The sequence below is a fragment of the Palaemon carinicauda genome, chromosome 9 (genome assembly GCF_036898095.1).
Source record: "Palaemon carinicauda isolate YSFRI2023 chromosome 9, ASM3689809v2, whole genome shotgun sequence".
Lineage (NCBI taxonomy): Eukaryota > Metazoa > Arthropoda > Malacostraca > Decapoda > Palaemonidae > Palaemon > Palaemon carinicauda.
The window spans coordinates 118573991-118590569 of record NC_090733.1 but is presented as its reverse complement, the minus strand read 5'-3'; the positions used below and the strand labels follow the sequence as shown (position 1 = coordinate 118590569).

Below are 16579 nucleotides of genomic sequence, written 5' to 3'. Positions count from 1 at the left end.
CAGAATGCAAAATACCATGCAATGATGCAATTCGTCAGCGATTTCCTGTCTTTATAATTATTCTCAAACAATCGAAAATATGGCCAAATTCTAGGAAATCCACGTTACAGTCAATGACAGATTTTAATTGATTGGCAATTTTAAATAAGTTAATGAGGGGGCGGGGTTTGGGGGAAGAGGTTTTACATATGCGTTAGCTATGAATGAACTTTCTGTCGTATATAGGCCGTTTGTTAGTTGTTAGTTGTTACAGTTTACCAGTGCTCTTACAATAGTAGTGACGTGCTCTTCTTACCAGACCAGTTATAGTCATCTGTTACATTTTGTAATACGGTAAGATCGAAGAGTTATTGTTAGTAATTTGGTTAATTGTTTCCTCTATTAATTGTTTAATCAGTAATCGGGTGTAGAAGAGGTTGTTTACCCATAAATCAAATGCTAAACAAGCTTGTATGGTGGACCTTGATTAAGATACGGCCTTTAATTTGTTAATTTGCTTTGCTACAACTTTTCTTTTAAAGAAATGACTGCGTTGAATAGTCCTAAGCACTTTGCCTTGCCCAAATAAAAAAAAAAAAAAACAATCCTTAGAATGATGAAAAACCAGATCGTCTTAGGTTTGATATACAGTAACTAAAATATGTTAAAATGTGTTACTCGGTATGAGATTTCATGTGAATACACACTTCATACTTTTCATAGGATGATCAGTAACAAAATACACATTGTCAGTGGACGATTCTTGGCAAGTAGATAAATTTTTAATGTAGTCTGCTGCATTTGCTAATGTATATTTTAATAAAAAGTTTTCTTTATAGGATGTCCCACTCTAAGACTACAGTATAGTACCTTCTTATGTTAGGTAAGGTAGGACGAGTCTTGATTCAATTCCCTTGTTTGGGTTAGGATATATGTCTGTGGTTATTATTGCCACAAGGCCTGGAACTGTTTAATTCGACTATGTATCTAGTTGTGTAGGGTACTATTATTACATATTGAACCATGCTAGCCTACAAAATTTAGTTACTTTGATAAACCTATTAGGCTGCATACAATTCTACTACAGAAGTATTAGATGACCCTAATTATAATTTGTTCACTTTATGCACCTGTATTAGTTTATGGTATTTTTTGGGCTCGGCCATGTCGTCCTGATGGAAGGCTCCTTTAAGCAGCTTTCTAAGGGATATTTAGCTACAGTGATACTCCCAGATAATTAACCATAGGTCTCCAGAATTCTAACTCCTGGCGCGAGTATCCTTAATATAACTTTAAGGATATCTCATAAAATCAGGGGACGTATGTTTTGAAACGACACATGGCAATCTTCACCCCGAATAGATTTTACTCTTTGAGGGGGAAGAGTGGCGAAATGAAGGGGAGCCGTTATCAAGGTTACCCGGTGGATCCCCTCCCTGTACTACTACGGCGCATTATTCCTTGTTGCATTTAAGCAGGAATATCCGCAGATAGAGCATTGTTCCTTGATGCATTTAAGCAGGAATAGCCGCAGATAGAGTAGTTTTGAGTGGGGTCTTTCATTACATAGTTGTTTTACTCCTTTTGAAAGAAGGAAGGGTCCATCAGGACGACATGGCCATATCACCCAAAAATAGATTTTTCGCTTTGCTCAAAATCCGGTTTTTGAGCTCAGCCATGTCGTCCTGATGGAAGTTTACCAGAGAATTACTTGAAAGTACTATATCTGTGGGTTTGTATAAGTGCCTTTACTTTGAACGAGTTCCTTATATGGTCTCCTAGACCTTATATATATGACATTACCGTTATTTGTTATATCCACTAAGTTTGGAACTAACTTAGGGCTTCCTGCTCCCTGCAGGGAAATTGTTGACTTCGACTATAAGGGTTCAAAGTTTGTATTTCTGTTGGAACAATAGGGAAACTTTTTGAGATTACCAGGTTGTTCTTTTAGAAATTTTACTTACAAGATTTTATTTTAGGAAAAATAAAAGGCTCTGGACAATTTTATTCGTGCTTCTAAGGGCGAAGAAGACGCAGATACATTTATATAGTTTTTTATTTTCATAGACAAAATATAAAACAATTTGCTGAATGGTTGGCTTCTGTATCTTAATCTAGTAATGATTGTCAAGCTTTATCTTAGTTTTTCGTGTAAAATTATCTTTGTACTGTTGTGGATGCAAGATTCACCAGCTCACCCATGCGTTAGTTGCTAGGGAACACATTAGATTTGCTCCTACTTCAGGGCATTGCCTTACCTCTTCCTAAGACAGTAGGCCTAGCTTTTCATCTTGCTACCTCTGCAGGGTGTCACCTTGCATCATGCTTTCAGCTTTTGTGGTACCATCCAAGTCATGCTGGAGCACTGCAAGGTATGTTTTTAGATGGTGGATCATAACATTTCCTAAGCTTTTGCAGCAGTTTCAAGTTGGTAGAATATACAGCAGTTGCTGTGTAGTGTTACTGTCTGAAGTAATTCATCTTGGTAATTTATCTTGTTTCTGCTGCAATTGTAAGATAAAACCTTCTTCACTGCTGTTGTGGATAATTGTCATCATGATTTAGGTCTAGCAATATGAATAGATTTCTGATTGGTTGCTATTTTAATCTTTCTACAGATGTAGTCACTTAATACATTGACTACATGTTCCTTATAGTGTAGCGCTTCTAAGCTTTTGCTATATTTTTTTCTGGCACTTTCAGCAGGTTGCTACATGTCTTTTGATAGTTCAGTTTAGGTCAGATCACAGTTGTAGGTTTCCATCATATTACTGTTTGATAGGCTTTACAATGTAATTTACTATATGTGCTAGCAATTGATTACAGTATAAAGCTTAATCAATGTAACTTGATACTGACCTGAAATAATGTCTAAACCTCCTCTAGCATAAGATTACGTGAGTAAAACCTCATAAATTCCCTGGCCTATTATATAATGCTGAATGACTTGAGAGTCCCAGTGCTTGCGATTTAGCCCTAAACCTCAGGATTCCTCAACTTTTTTAATAGTTTCATTTTATTAACAGAACCCAAGAGAATGCTAATGTATTTTCAATTCTACTACTGCATCATGTTAGTGTAATTATTGGTTTTATATTTTATTTCTGTCTCGGCACTGGGTATTGCACTGAGGGGTGCAAGGGTATACATACTGTTTTAATACAGTAACATCATTCAGTGATTGATTGCAGATTTCATTGTTGCAGGCACTTTTCCAACATTAACACTGGATGATGTACAGTACATTAAGTGTGATAACAATGGGCTTTCCACAAGTCAATGGTTGGTTTAGCAAAAGCCTGATTGATTTAATTTTTCAAAGGAACTCGATTCTCAAAAACTCGATCAAGATTTATTCCAGAAAATTCAAGGTAATAGTCGTAATATTAATTTTATTTGAGAATGTCAAGTTTCATTGGGTCTTAAGTTTGATCGTACTGGGTATATATTCATCCATATTTGCCATGGAGAAATATAATGTTGTACACATATAAGTTTGTGGAAATACTATAGTACTTTAAATTTAATCATTAAAAATACTGTACCATAAATAGTTGATTGAATAATTATTTAAAATGTCAAGTGGTCATGTACAGTATAGGAGTTATTGTCTGCGATACTCTGGTAGAGGTTTCAAACTAACTACAAATTTAGTTTAAGAATATATTTTTTTTTTTAATCCCTAGGAGAGTTAATAATGGAATTAAAATTATATACCTGAATTATTCAAATCTTTACTTTGTAAGCCAAAGTAGTAGCAGTATGTAGTATAATTGAAAAACTAGATGTTTCCTTTTAATGGTACTCAATTTGAAAGTTACATGAAAAATTACAGCACAGGTACAAGTATCATGACATCTAAATTAAGACTGAATTCTTCTTTAACTCAAATACAAAGTTTAGCTAGTTACTGTGTGAGGAGGAACGATTCAATTGAGAAATTAGTCTTAAAATAACTGGTGGATGTTACACGGAAATTACACTTTTGTGTAAGCTTATCATTTTGTTCTTAACAAATTTCCCATGACTCCAAACTACGGAGTAAGAATTCATCAATTCCCTACAGTACGAGTTGAATTGTCACTAGCCTTTAATTCTCAAAGACTGTGTTAATAGTTAACTCTCTGAATTTGAAAATACCTCTACAGTATACTTTACACAGGTTACTAGTAGTCCCCCTTGTGGTTTACTATTTTAAGGAAGTGGTTATGTACCATTAGTATTTTTCAATATTAATCTTACCCGATAATCATGTAGCTGTCAACTCCGTTGCCCGACAGAATTCTACGGAAGGGATACGCCAGCGATCGCTATACAAGAGGGGGGTGTACTCACCAGCGCCACCTGTGGCCAGGTACTGCAGTACTTCTTGTTGACACCACCTCAAATTTTTCCTCTGTCGTGCTTCCGGCAAGACCTACATGGATACGCTTATAATTTTGGAGTCTTTGTTCACGGTTTTGGTGAAGTATTGCTCTGAGATTTCAGCTTTCGCTATACAGGAAGCTTTTCCCTTAGCTTAGATAGCTTTTGGATTAATTTTGATTTATGGTTTAACGATCTTTAGCTTTAAATTGGAATCCCCCTTGACTGTTCTCTGATTCAAGATGTCCGACCATTCTCAAGCCCCTCCCCAAAGACGATGTAGGACTTGTATTAGGCGGCTTCCGAAGGCCTCGGTTGATCCTCACACCGTTTGTTCCGACTGTAGGGGAAAATCCTGTCAGTTGGAAGATCGATGTGAGGAATGTGCCGGACTTTCGGAACTTGATTTTATTCGATTCCTTAAGTATACCACTAAGTTAAAGAGAGAGAGAGAGTTAGGAGGAGTTCGGCTCGCTCTTTTCTTTATTCCTCCCCCCATGATCCTCAACCTTTTCCTCACCCTGTAGTGGCTACCCCCGAACCTACTATTAGTGCTCAGCCTGATATGTCAGATGTTTTACGTGCTATTCAGGCTTTAGGTGATAAAGTGGAGTCGGTAGTGAGTGACCACAAGTTCCTTTTGGCAGACGTCAAGGAACTTAAAGTGAAAAGTGCAGTGGGAAGTGGTAGTGCCAGTGCTGTGCCTAGTGCTAGTGTCAGTGTCAGTGTTGCGCGTGAGGATACTTCTGTGCGTGCCAGTCGTCCTCCCAGTCCGGGACCTCTTGCAAGCTCCCAAGCCCAGGGGAGAAGCAATGTCGAAGGGCAAAAGGGTTCGGCAGGCCTTGATCGGCGCACAGTAGTATCCTCAGTGGTTGCGGGCGTATCTTATAGATATCGTCACTTCCACTCTCAGACGATTGAGCCCTTTAGATCCTCGTCTGCAGAAGAATTTTCGGGGAGAAAACGCTGGACTCAGGCCTCAAGACCTCTTAAGCGTAAAGTCCAGTCCGCGCGAGTCCAACAGCCAGGGTGTAGCCATTGGGCTAGCTCGGACTCGCCGCAGTCATCAGGTGACTGCACGCCTCCTAAGAGAGGCAAGGTGCTGCCTCAACAGACCTCAACTTCTGTTAAAGCTATGCCTCAACAGACCTCAACTTCTGTTGATCCTAAGATGGCTTTGCTGCAGACTATGCAGTCTCAGCTTACGGTGTTGATGCGGGAGTTTCAGGCAGAGAAGGTTAATACACCTCCTCCTGCGAGCGCTCCTCCTCCTCAGCGCAGTACAATCTGCCTCAACAGACCTCAACTTCTGTTAAAGCTATGCCTCAACAGACCTCAACTTCTGTTGATCCTAAGATGGCTTTGCTGCAGACTATGCAGTCTCAGCTTACGGTGTTGATGCGGGAGTTTCAGGCAGAGAAGGTTAATACACCTCCTCCTGCGAGCGCTCCTCCTCCTCAGCGCAGTACAATCTGCCAGACGTATGAGGTTGAGGTTCCTCAAGCTACCTCCATGCGTGAGCTGCCGCGTTGGGAGTTGCCAGATACCAGCGCTGTGCAGCAACCTCCACTTTCTTTGAGGCAGGAGCCTCTTACCACGCAGCAACCTCCTCAACAATGGGGACAGGAACCTTATGCTTTACAACCTCCTCTACCCTTGAGGCAGGAGTATCTTGCATTACCTCCATCCTCGAGGCAGCAACCTCTTGAGGTACGACAGCAACCACCTCCACTTTCCTCGAGGCGAGAACCTCAACTCTCGAGGCAAGCACCTCAAGAACCTCAACTCGTGAGACAAGAGCCTCTCTCTGCGCAGCCACCTCAACCCTTGAAGCAAGCGCAACTCTTGAGGCAGGAACCTCATGCTATGAGTCAGCCACCTCAACGCATGCATCTGCCACTTTCTCCTCAGCTTGAGCCTCTTCCCATGCAACTTGAACCGCAGTCTTTGCAGCACGAGCCTCATGCTTTACTACAGTCGCCTCTCACCACGCTTGCTCCTCAGACCTCCGCAGAACCACCTCCATCCCAGCCTCAGGACTTTGTCATTACCAGCCCTCATCCTCTTCAACAGAGACTTGAGGATGAATCCGCAAGTGCGCATGCACCCGCTCTTCAGGATTCAGCCATTCAGCACACCGCTTTAACTTTACCTCTCGCTTCTCAACCCTCAGGTGATGAGGTTTCTGAGGATGAAGCTGCTCACCTGGATGATCCTTCATCTGACGTGGAGGAACCCAAGTCATTGCCACCCTCCATCGACTTTCACAAGGTTCTGGCTCTGTTCAGAGAACTTTACCCGGATCACTTTGTGTCTGCTACCCCTCGCTCTCCTCCATCCGAGTTCTCTCTAGGCATGCAACCTGTTAAGTCTGCCTACACTAAGCTCGTCTTCGCTAGATCTTCAAAGAGAGCTTTGAGAATGTTAGGGGATTGGTTGCAGTCCAAGCAGCAACTGGGAAAGACGTCTTTTATGTTTCCACCTCCTAAGCTGACGTCTAAGGCGGGCGTCTGGTATGCCGCAGGAGAGGAACCAGGCTTGGGGGTCCCTGCCTCTGCCCAGGCTGACTTCTCAAGTTTGGTTGACTCTCCACGAAGGTCAGCTATGAGACGCTCTAAGGTCTGCTGGACCTTTTCTGACCTGGACCACTTCTTGAAGGGAGTCTTTCGCGCCTTTGAAATTTTTAATTTTCTCGATTGGTGCCTGGGGGCCTTGAGCAAGAAGACTGCCCCATCTGAACAAGACTCGGCCATGTTGATCATGTCCTGTATGGACAAAGCAATTCGCGATGGTTCCGGCGAACTTGCCTCTATGTTTGTATCGGGAGTCCTCAAGAAAAGGGAACAGCTTTGCTCCTTCCTTTCCACTGGTATCACCTCTTGCCAAAGGTCGCAGTTACTTTTTGCTCCTCTTTCTAAGTTCCTGTTTCCTGAGGATCTTATCAAGGAATTGTCTGCGGCTCTCATTCAGAAGGACACGCATGATCTTGTGGCCTCTTCAGCACGGAAGGCTAAGATTGCTCCTTCAGTTCCTAGAACTTACCGCACCCCAGTGGCTGATACTCCTGCTACTAGATTTATTCCGCCCTTTCGTGGCAGAGCCCCCAGCCGAGGAGGTACCCGTCCAGACGGTCACAGGGGCAGGTCCAAGAAAGGTATCAAGTCTTCGAAAGGCAAACACTGACTCTCCTCCTCTCCAGACAGCTGTAGGAGCCAGACTCAAGATCTTCTGGCAAGCTTGGGAAAGAAGAGGTGCAGACGCCCAGTCTGTCAAGTGGCTAAGGGAGGGTTACAAGATACCATTCTGCCGCAATCCCCCTCTGACCACTTCTCCCATCAACCTCTCTCCCAACTACAAGGAAAAGGACAAGAGGCTAGCGTTACATCAAGAGGTGTCGCTTCTGTTACAGAAGGAGGCAGTGGTGATAGTCCGGGATCATCAATCCCCGGGCTTCTACAACCGTCTCTTTCTGGTGGCCAAGAAGACAGGAGGTTGGAGACCGGTGCGGGACGTCAGTGCGCTCAATGCTTATGTCACCAAGCAGACGTTCACTATGGAGACGACGAAGTCGGTCCTAGCAGCGGTCAGGCAGGAGGACTGGATGGTCTCGCTGGATCTGAAAGACGCTTACTTTCACGTCCCCATTCATCCAGACTCCCAACCTTTTCTGAGATTCGTTTTTGGAAAGGTTGTATACCAATTCCAAGCCCTGTGTTTTGGCCTAAGCACGGCACCTATGGTGTTCACGCGACTGATGAGGAATCTTGCGAAATTCCTCCACTTGGCGGACATCAGAGCCTCCCTTTATTTAGACGACTGGCTGTTAAGAGCCCCCACAAGTCGTCGCTGTCTGGAGAGTCTCAATTGGACTTTGGACTTGACCAAGGAACTGGGTCTGTTAGTCAACTTAGAAAAGTCCCAGCTTATTCCTTCCCAAACCATCGTTTACCTGGGAATGGAGATTCGGAGTCAAGCTTTTCGGGCTTTTCCGTCGGCCTCAAGAATCAACCAAGCCCTAGAGTGCATTCTGAGCATGCTGAAGAGGAACAGATGCTCGGTGAGACAGTGGATGAGTCTAACAGGGACCCTGTCATCGTTAGCCCTGTTCACCGAGTTAGGGAGACTCCACCTCCGCCCCCTTCAATTCCATCTAGCAGCTCACTGGGACAAGGATTTGACGCTCGAAGCGGTCTCTATTCCTGTTACCAAAGAGATGAAGACTACTCTCATGTGGTGGAAGAGCAACATCCTTCTCAAGGAGGGTCTCTCGTTAGCTGTTCAGACCCCCAATCTTCATCTCTATTCGGACGCATCAGACTCGGGCTGGGGCGCGACCTTGGACGGACAGGAATGCTCGGGGACATGGAACAAGGAACAGGAAACGCTTCACATCAATTGCAAGGAGTTGTTGGCAGTACATCTGGCCTTAATGAACTTCAAGTCCCTCCTGCTAAACAAGGTGGTGGAGGTGAACTCCGACAACACCACAGCCTTGGCATACATCTCCAAGCAGGGAGGGACTCATTCGAAGAAGCTATACGAGATCGCAAGGGACCTCCTCATTTGGTCAAGAAGTCTAAACCTCAAGCTGGTAACGAGATTCATTCAGGGCAGTATGAATGTCTCGGCAGATCGCCTCAGCAGGAAGGGTCAGGTCATCCCCACAGAATGGACCCTTCACAAGGACGTGTGCAACAGACTTTGGACCTTGTGGGGTCAGCCAACGATAGATCTGTTCGCCACCTCCATGACCAAGAGGCTCCCATTGTACTGTTCCCCAATTCCAGACCCGGCAGCAGTTCACGTGGATGCTTTTCTGCTGGATTGGTCCCATCTCGATCTTTATGCATTCCCGCCGTTCAAGATCATCAACAGAGTTATCCAGAAGTTCGTCTCCCACGAAGGGACACGGCTGACGTTGGTTGCTCCCCTTTGGCCTGCAAGAGAATGGTTCACAGAGGTACTGCAATGGCTGGTCGACGTTCCCAGGACTCTACCTCTAAGAGTGGACCTTCTACGTCAACCTCACGTAAAGAAGGTACACCCAAGCCTCCACGCTCTTCGTCTGACTGCCTTCAGACTATCGAAAGACTCTCTAGAGCTAGAGGCTTTTCGAAGGAGGCAGCTAGAGCGATTGCCAGAGCAAGGAGGATTTCCACTCGTAGAGTCTATCAATCCAAGTGGGAAGTCTTCCGAAGCTGGTGCAGAGCCAATGCAGTTTCCTCTACCAATACCTCTGTAACCCAAGTTGCTGACTTCCTGTTACATCTTAGGAATGTTAGATCTCTTTCGGCTCCTACGATCAAAGGGTACAGAAGTATGTTGGCATCAGTTTTCCGCCACAGAGGCTTGGATCTTTCTTCCAACAAGGATCTACAGGACATCCTTAAGTCTTTCGAGACCTCTAAAGAACGTCGCTTGTCCACTCCAGGCTGGAATCTAGACGTAGTCTTAAGGTTCCTGATGTCTCCTAGATTTGAACCTCTCCAGTCAGCCTCTTTCAAAGACCTTACTCTCAAAACTCTTTTCCTCGTCTGCCTTGCAACAGCCAAAAGAGTTAGTGAGGTTCACGCCTTCAGCAGGAACATAGGATTCACATCCGAAACAGCAACATGTTCCTTGCAGCTCGGTTTTTTGGCAAAAAATGAACTTCCTTCACGTCCTTGGCCTAGATCGTTCGAAATTCCTAGCCTCTCCAACATGGTGGGTAACGAGCTAGAGAAAGTTCTTTGCCCTGTCAGAGCTCTAAAGTATTATCTTAAAAGGTCAAAACCTATACGAGGACAATCAGAAGCCTTATGGTGTGCCATCAAGAAACTTTCCATGCCTATGTCCAAAAACGCAGTTTCGTATTACATAAGGCTTCTGATTAGAGAAGCTCATTCTCACATGAAGGATGAAGACCTTGCTTTGCTGAAGGTAAGGACCCACGAAGTGAGAGCTGTAGCTACTTCGATGGCCTTCAAACAGAACCGTTCTCTGCAGAGTATTATGGATGCAACCTATTGGAGGAGCAAGTCAGTGTTTGCATCATTTTATCTCAAAGATGTCCAGTCTCTTTACGAGAACTGCTACACCCTGGGACCATTCGTAGCAACGAGTGCAGTAGTAGGTGAGGGCTCAGCCACTACATTCCCTTAATCCCATAACCTTTTTTTTAACCTTTCTCTTGAATGCTTTTATTGTTGTTTTTGGGTTGTTACGGTAGGCTAAGAAGCCTTCCGCATCCTAGTTGATTTGGCGGGTGGTCAATTCGTTCTTGAGAAGCGCCTAGGTTAGAGGTTGTGTAGAGGTCCTTTAGTATGGGTTGCAGCCCTTGATACTTCAGCACCTTAGAGTTGTTCAGCCTCCTAAGAGGAACGCTGCGCTCAGTAAGGAAGACGAACTTATTAAAGGCAGAGTAATGGTTCAAGTCGACTTCCTTACCAGGTACTTATAATTTCATTGTTATTTTGAATAACTGATGATATGAAATACGGGATACTTAGCTTCTTGATATACATGTACACTGGTTTTCACCCACCTCCCTGGGTGTGAATCAGCTACATGATTATCGGGTAAGATTAATATTGAAAAATGTTATTTTGATAATAAAATAAATTTTTGAATATACTTACCCGATAATCATGATTTAATTGACCCACCCTTCCTCCCCATAGAGAACCAGTGGACCGAGGAAAAATTGAGGTGGTGTCAACAAGAAGTACTGCAGTACCTGGCCACAGGTGGCGCTGGTGAGTACACCCCCCTCTTGTATAGCGATCGCTGGCGTATCCCTTCCGTAGAATTCTGTCGGGCAACGGAGTTGACAGCTACATGATTATCGGGTAAGTATATTCAAAAATTTATTTTACTAATGAAAATAACATTTTATTAGGATATTGAAAAAGAAAGTTAATCTTTTTTGAAGGATTTTGTATTTTGCACTGTTCTATTTTTTGTGAAACTAGGTCTGGAGTAACTCTTAAATCTCCAATTCAAGATTTGTTCCTTAACTGAATACAAACCACGCTATTTACATGGGGTAGTTACTTCGGCGCAGCTGATGACGAGCCATAAAGTTTTAACGAGGGTTTCCTACCCCACCGCTAGTTAGCGGGGGTGGGAGGGGTAGCTTGCTACCCCTCTGCCCTCACACACACCGGTGATTCGGCCACTTTACTTTTGGCTCGGAGAAACGACAGACCTGTCAGCGCTCTCCTCTCTTTTGACTGCCATAATTTTTGTTTGCTTTTCTTGCAGTGTTTGTGTGTGAAGTTGGCCTCTATTATCATCATGCGCACTTGCCCTGGTCTTCCCGGCCGCCCTTGTGGAACCTTCATGTCGGCTGTGAAGACGGATCCGCACTCCTTATGCCCTCAGTGTAGGGGCCAACGGTGTGATAGTGCTGATTTGTGTATTGAGTGTAGGGAGTGGTCTACCTCCCAGTGAGGTTTGCCCGGCGACATAAGAAGAAGGCTAAACGGGATCGTTCTCCTTCCGAAAGTTCTCGGGAGAGAAAATCCTAGGTCTTCTTCTCCCGCCGGCCATTCCTCCTCCGAAGCTCCCGCTCGAGCGGCCTCTTCCGAGAGGCCGGCGAGCGGTAGCGTAGTCCGTAATGTTGATATTGTTGACCGATCCCGAGGTAAGGGAGAGGCCGCTGCCTACCATAGCGAGGCGGCTGCCCCTCCCCCCTCGGAGGAGGTAGTTATGTCTAACAAGGATCTTTTTCAGCTTTGGGCTTCCTTGGGGCTACAGGGTTCGCCCTCCAAGGAAGCCCTGTTTGACATGGTCAAACGGGGTGCGGCCGCCGAACAATCGTCAACTGCAGCGGAGATAGATCCTCTGTCTGTGGTTGACGTAGTTGTTTCGGGAACATCCCATGAATCTGTCTAAACACCTGTTCCTGTGGCTGAGGTAGCTGAAGGCTCTGTCTCTCCCTCCGAACACACTTCGGGGGAGGAGCTGAGTCCTACGGTCTCCCCTTCCACTGAGATTCCCTCTCGAGGGAGTTCTCTGGTAGAGACGCCTCTTCGGAGGCCCCTTGAGGGCCAGCTTGCTGATCCTACGGCCCCTTGTGGGCGTATAAGGCGGAAGGCTCGCCCTCCCCTTCGCCGTAGAGGCCTTCCTTCTCCCTTTAAGGGGGTTAGGAGGCGCCTCTTCGGCTCGTCGTCCCCACAATCCTCTGCGGAGGAGACGACTCGCCGCTCTCCTGTCCTGCCAGCTACCACCCTAGACCTCTCCGGGGATCGTTCGCGTTCCCCTTTGGAGGATGGTCGTCCTTCGGGACAAGGGTCTCCTCAACCATCTACGTCGAAGGCTGCTGATGCGCTTTACGCGCCCCCTGAGTCTGCCACTGCGCAGTCTCCAGGCCCTTCGGGGTCTCAGGGACTTGAGCGCCCATAGGTTCCTGCAGACTCACGGCGCCCTATGGGGGAAAAACGCAGCGCACGTTCACCCCCAGTTCCTGTTCCACCGCTCGTGGTCCAACAAGTTCCAGAGTTGGCGCACAGGCGCCCTCAGGTTCCTGTGGACTTGTCGTGCCCTATAGGGGGAAAGCGCGATGCGCTATCGCCCCCGGTTCCTGTCACTTCACACGCGGTCCAAAAGGTTCCAGAGTCGGCGCACAGGCCGCCACAGGTTCCTGCGGACTCGTCGCGCCCTACGGGGGAAGATCGCATCGCCCGTTCACGCGCGATTCCATCCTCAGCGCTCGCGCGCTCTCCATCGCGCGCTGTAAAGGAGGTTCGCGATGCGCGTTCACGCGCAGTTACTGTTCCAGCTCCCGCGCGTTCTCCATCGCGATCACATGTCGCGCCGACTCAACACGTGGCTCCGGAGATGGCTAAGTCAGCGCACAGGCGCTCACAGCCCCCTCTGGAATCGCGCGAGTCTGCTGCCGACAATATCGCGTGCGACGCTCATCTGTCGCGCCCAGTTCCAGCTACGCGCCCTGTGCCTGTGTTCAAGGCAACTGTGGGCGTTCCTCATGCCGTTCGCAACCCGCGGCCTCCGAAATAGCCTGTTCCGGATATGCGCTATGCGCGCCGACAATCGCCAGCGCGGTTAACAACCTCGCAGGCAAATAGGGCAATCCCTCCCAACCGTCGCCCACAGGTCTCTCTGGATTCTGCTACAGTTCTATCGCCTTCGCGGCGAGTTCTCCCAGACACGCGCACAGGCGCCCCTGTCATATCACGCCCTTCCGGGTCTCACCAGGTCGCTGCGTGCCCGTGCGTTCGGGCAGTTCCTGATCGTCGTACATAGACACCTTCACCAACGCGCTCTCGCGGCCTTATTCCGGCTCGCTCTCCAAGGCATGACCACGCCATTGATCCATCTGCGCGCCATCGCCTTGCGCCCGCCCCCGCAGGTGCGCGCGCGATTTTCCAGCATCGCCCGCCCACGCGGGTGCGTGCGCGATTTTCCAGCTTTGCCCGCCCACGCGGGTGTGTGCGCGCGCGATTTTCCAGCTTTGCCCGCCCACGCGGGTGTGTGCGCGCGCGATTTTCCAGCTTCGCGTTACTCTAACGCGCGCGACCCTGTGCCGAGCCCGGTTCACGAGCCCCAGCGCGACCGCCGGCAGGTGGATTCTTCCTTGTCGCGCTCCCCCCTCCGTAAGCGCAGACCAGCGCGCTCGCCAGAAGGGGGGCGCTCCCCGGAAAGGTCTAGGGATTCATCTTTTTCAGCCCAGAAGGCGAACCCTCGTTTGTATAACTCCTCCTAGGGATCCGTCGATCCCCTTCCCTCCAGAGGGAGTGTCTGACAGCGCCGCTGTCAGTCAACAGCCGTGGTTCGATACCCTCCTCAGAGCTCTTGTGCGGGCTATTAAGCCAGCCGCCTCTGACTCGGGTCGCGAACCAGTGGCAGTTTCCTCCCCCCTGAAGAGGAAGAGAGGAGTCTCTCCCGTGGATCTTCCTCCGAGACCTAGTCTATCTCCTTGCAGATCCTTAGGCAAGGTTCCTACTCCTCCTCAGACCTCTTGCCGTCCCCTGCGGAGGAGGAATACCCCTCCTCAGGGGAGTCGGTCGGAGAGGATGTCTTCCCCATCGCACCAATGGAAGAAGTTCATCCCCCTCCCCCCTCTTAACGAGAGAATGCCTTGATGAAGTCATTGGGTTTCAGCACGACATATCATTCCCGTGCTGAAGGCTTGTGACGGGCAAGAGGGCTCTCGAACTGGGGAATTTCTTTTCCTCAGTTTGACCCTAAATTTCTCTTATTCTTTTTCTATTACCTCTTATTGCTTATTCCTCCTTCATAATTATCAGCTGTCTCCAACCTTGCTGTCAAAACTCTCTTACCCATTTCACTGTCCAGGTTTTTTAGAGGGGACATTGTATCCATGATCGGTTTTTATTTCAAAATCAATTGTGGGAGCTGTGGTGGTCTTGCCAACTGCCCGAAAATGTTTGGACACCTAGGAATGTCAGTATTCCCATACTGGCACGCGGAACTATCTCTTAGGAAGTTTGGCCTTCGGATTCCAGGGGTTGGCGATTTTATAGAGATAGGACTCTCGGCATTCTGTCCGGTTTGCCTGCCACTATGATTAGAGTGGGGATGATTGTATTCTTGAAATGCTCTCAGTCCCATCAAGCGGGTTTGGCATACACTTGAGCCACTCTAATCATAGTGGTACCATCCCTTTGTGGTAGGGTAGGGAGTGGACATTTGGTAAGCAGCTTTCACAGGTGTCATTGGTGGAGAAATTAATTCCAGGAAAGGCTAACGGTGTCTTCTTTGGAATTTCAGACAGTCTTAATTTTTTCTCTCTCTTAAACTTTATTTTTTTCCATTGTTTTTTTTTCATTGTTATTATGACCCCTTCCCTCCCCCTGAAAAAACAATTAATGAGTAAACTTGATATTCCCCGTACCCCTGGATCAAATGGCGAACCCCAGACACCGTTGACGACTTCTGCTTGTTTAAATAGGGAAAGCTTTGTTGACAACCTCGGCAATAAAAAGGATTCCTCCAACAATACTTCTCTGACCAGTGTTGTTAAAGACAATTTATCGGCACTGGTGGAAAATGATGCTTGTAATAACAGTAATACTTTACTCTCTGGTTCTGGCTCATTACCAGATCCATCAAAAAATCTGAAAATTCTCCACTTAAAAAACATACCAATTGGTTGTAGCTATGACATAATTCATGGAGCCTTCTGTAGATTTGGGGCAATCAAAGAAATTTTAATGGAGCTTAATGGTAGTAAAGGCTTTTGGGAAGCTTGGGTATCATTTTCAAGTTTTGAGATTGCTTTAGAAGCAAATAAAAATTTAGAGAGCATAAAAATTGACAATTGTTTGATTTCTGGGGCTCTATGTGATAAAGCACCAAGACACCTAGAGGTATATAAACCAGAAGAATGGATGGAAAAAGAAATAGAGCATAGACTTCCAGAAGTAAGAACCCCCAAGCCCCCAACATGGATAATTGCATCTGGGAAGATAGATAATTATAACTATTATAAGATTAGTAAATTTATACAAAAAAAAGTTGGTTTAATTAAAAGTAAGGATATTAGTAGATACGGTAAGCAATCTGTTTTGATTAATGCAAAATCAGATACTCAAGCTCACATGCTTTGTGGCATGAAGATTGCAGAAATTGATCCTATTAAGGATATTAAATCACATATGAGCTTCAGCTATGGTAAAGGGGTAGTTTTTGATAAAGATCTATATGAATTCTCAGAACCAGAAATTCTGGACATGTGCCCTGCTAATGTTTGGAAAGTAAGTAAGATCCCTCAAACAAGCATGGTAGTTTTAACATTTGAAACCCCTGTTATACCAGATCATATAATTATTGAGAATGAAAGAGTACGTGTTCGAGAATATAAACCTAGGCCTTTACAATGCTTTAATTGTTTCAAGTACGGTCACCCTTCCCGGTACTGCAATAATACGAAGATCTGTATTAACTGTTCTTTGTTAGAACATGGCCAATGCAACAGAGATACAACCTGTGCAAACTGTAAAGATAATCATAAATCAAATGATAAAAGATGTAGAGAATACAAGAAAGAAGAAGCTGCAATCTTGAAAGCAAATGCTGAACATATAAGTGTAGGTTATGCAAAGCATTTACTCAATCGGCAACTTAATTTTGCTCGCGCGGTTAAGATGCCAACAAAAGATTATAATCCACTACCCCTCACTACCACAGGGGGACCAGTGGCAGCACCTGGCCCGTCAGGTGCATCTCCCTTAGTGGTAGTAGCCCAGCCATCTGGGTCAAGTGCTCT

At 46.2% G+C, this 16579-nt stretch overlaps 1 long non-coding RNA gene across 1 annotated transcript in view; it reads left to right on the top strand.

Annotated features, from left to right (window-relative positions):
* The first annotated feature begins 237 nt into the window (after window positions 1–237).
* Window positions 238–16579, top strand: part of LOC137646849 (uncharacterized) — a 44591-nt gene continuing 28249 nt past the window's right edge. Inside the window, exon 1 of the long non-coding RNA XR_011045482.1 lies at window positions 238–333. This is a non-coding gene — a long non-coding RNA (uncharacterized lncRNA). The remainder of the gene's footprint in view (window positions 334–16579) is intronic.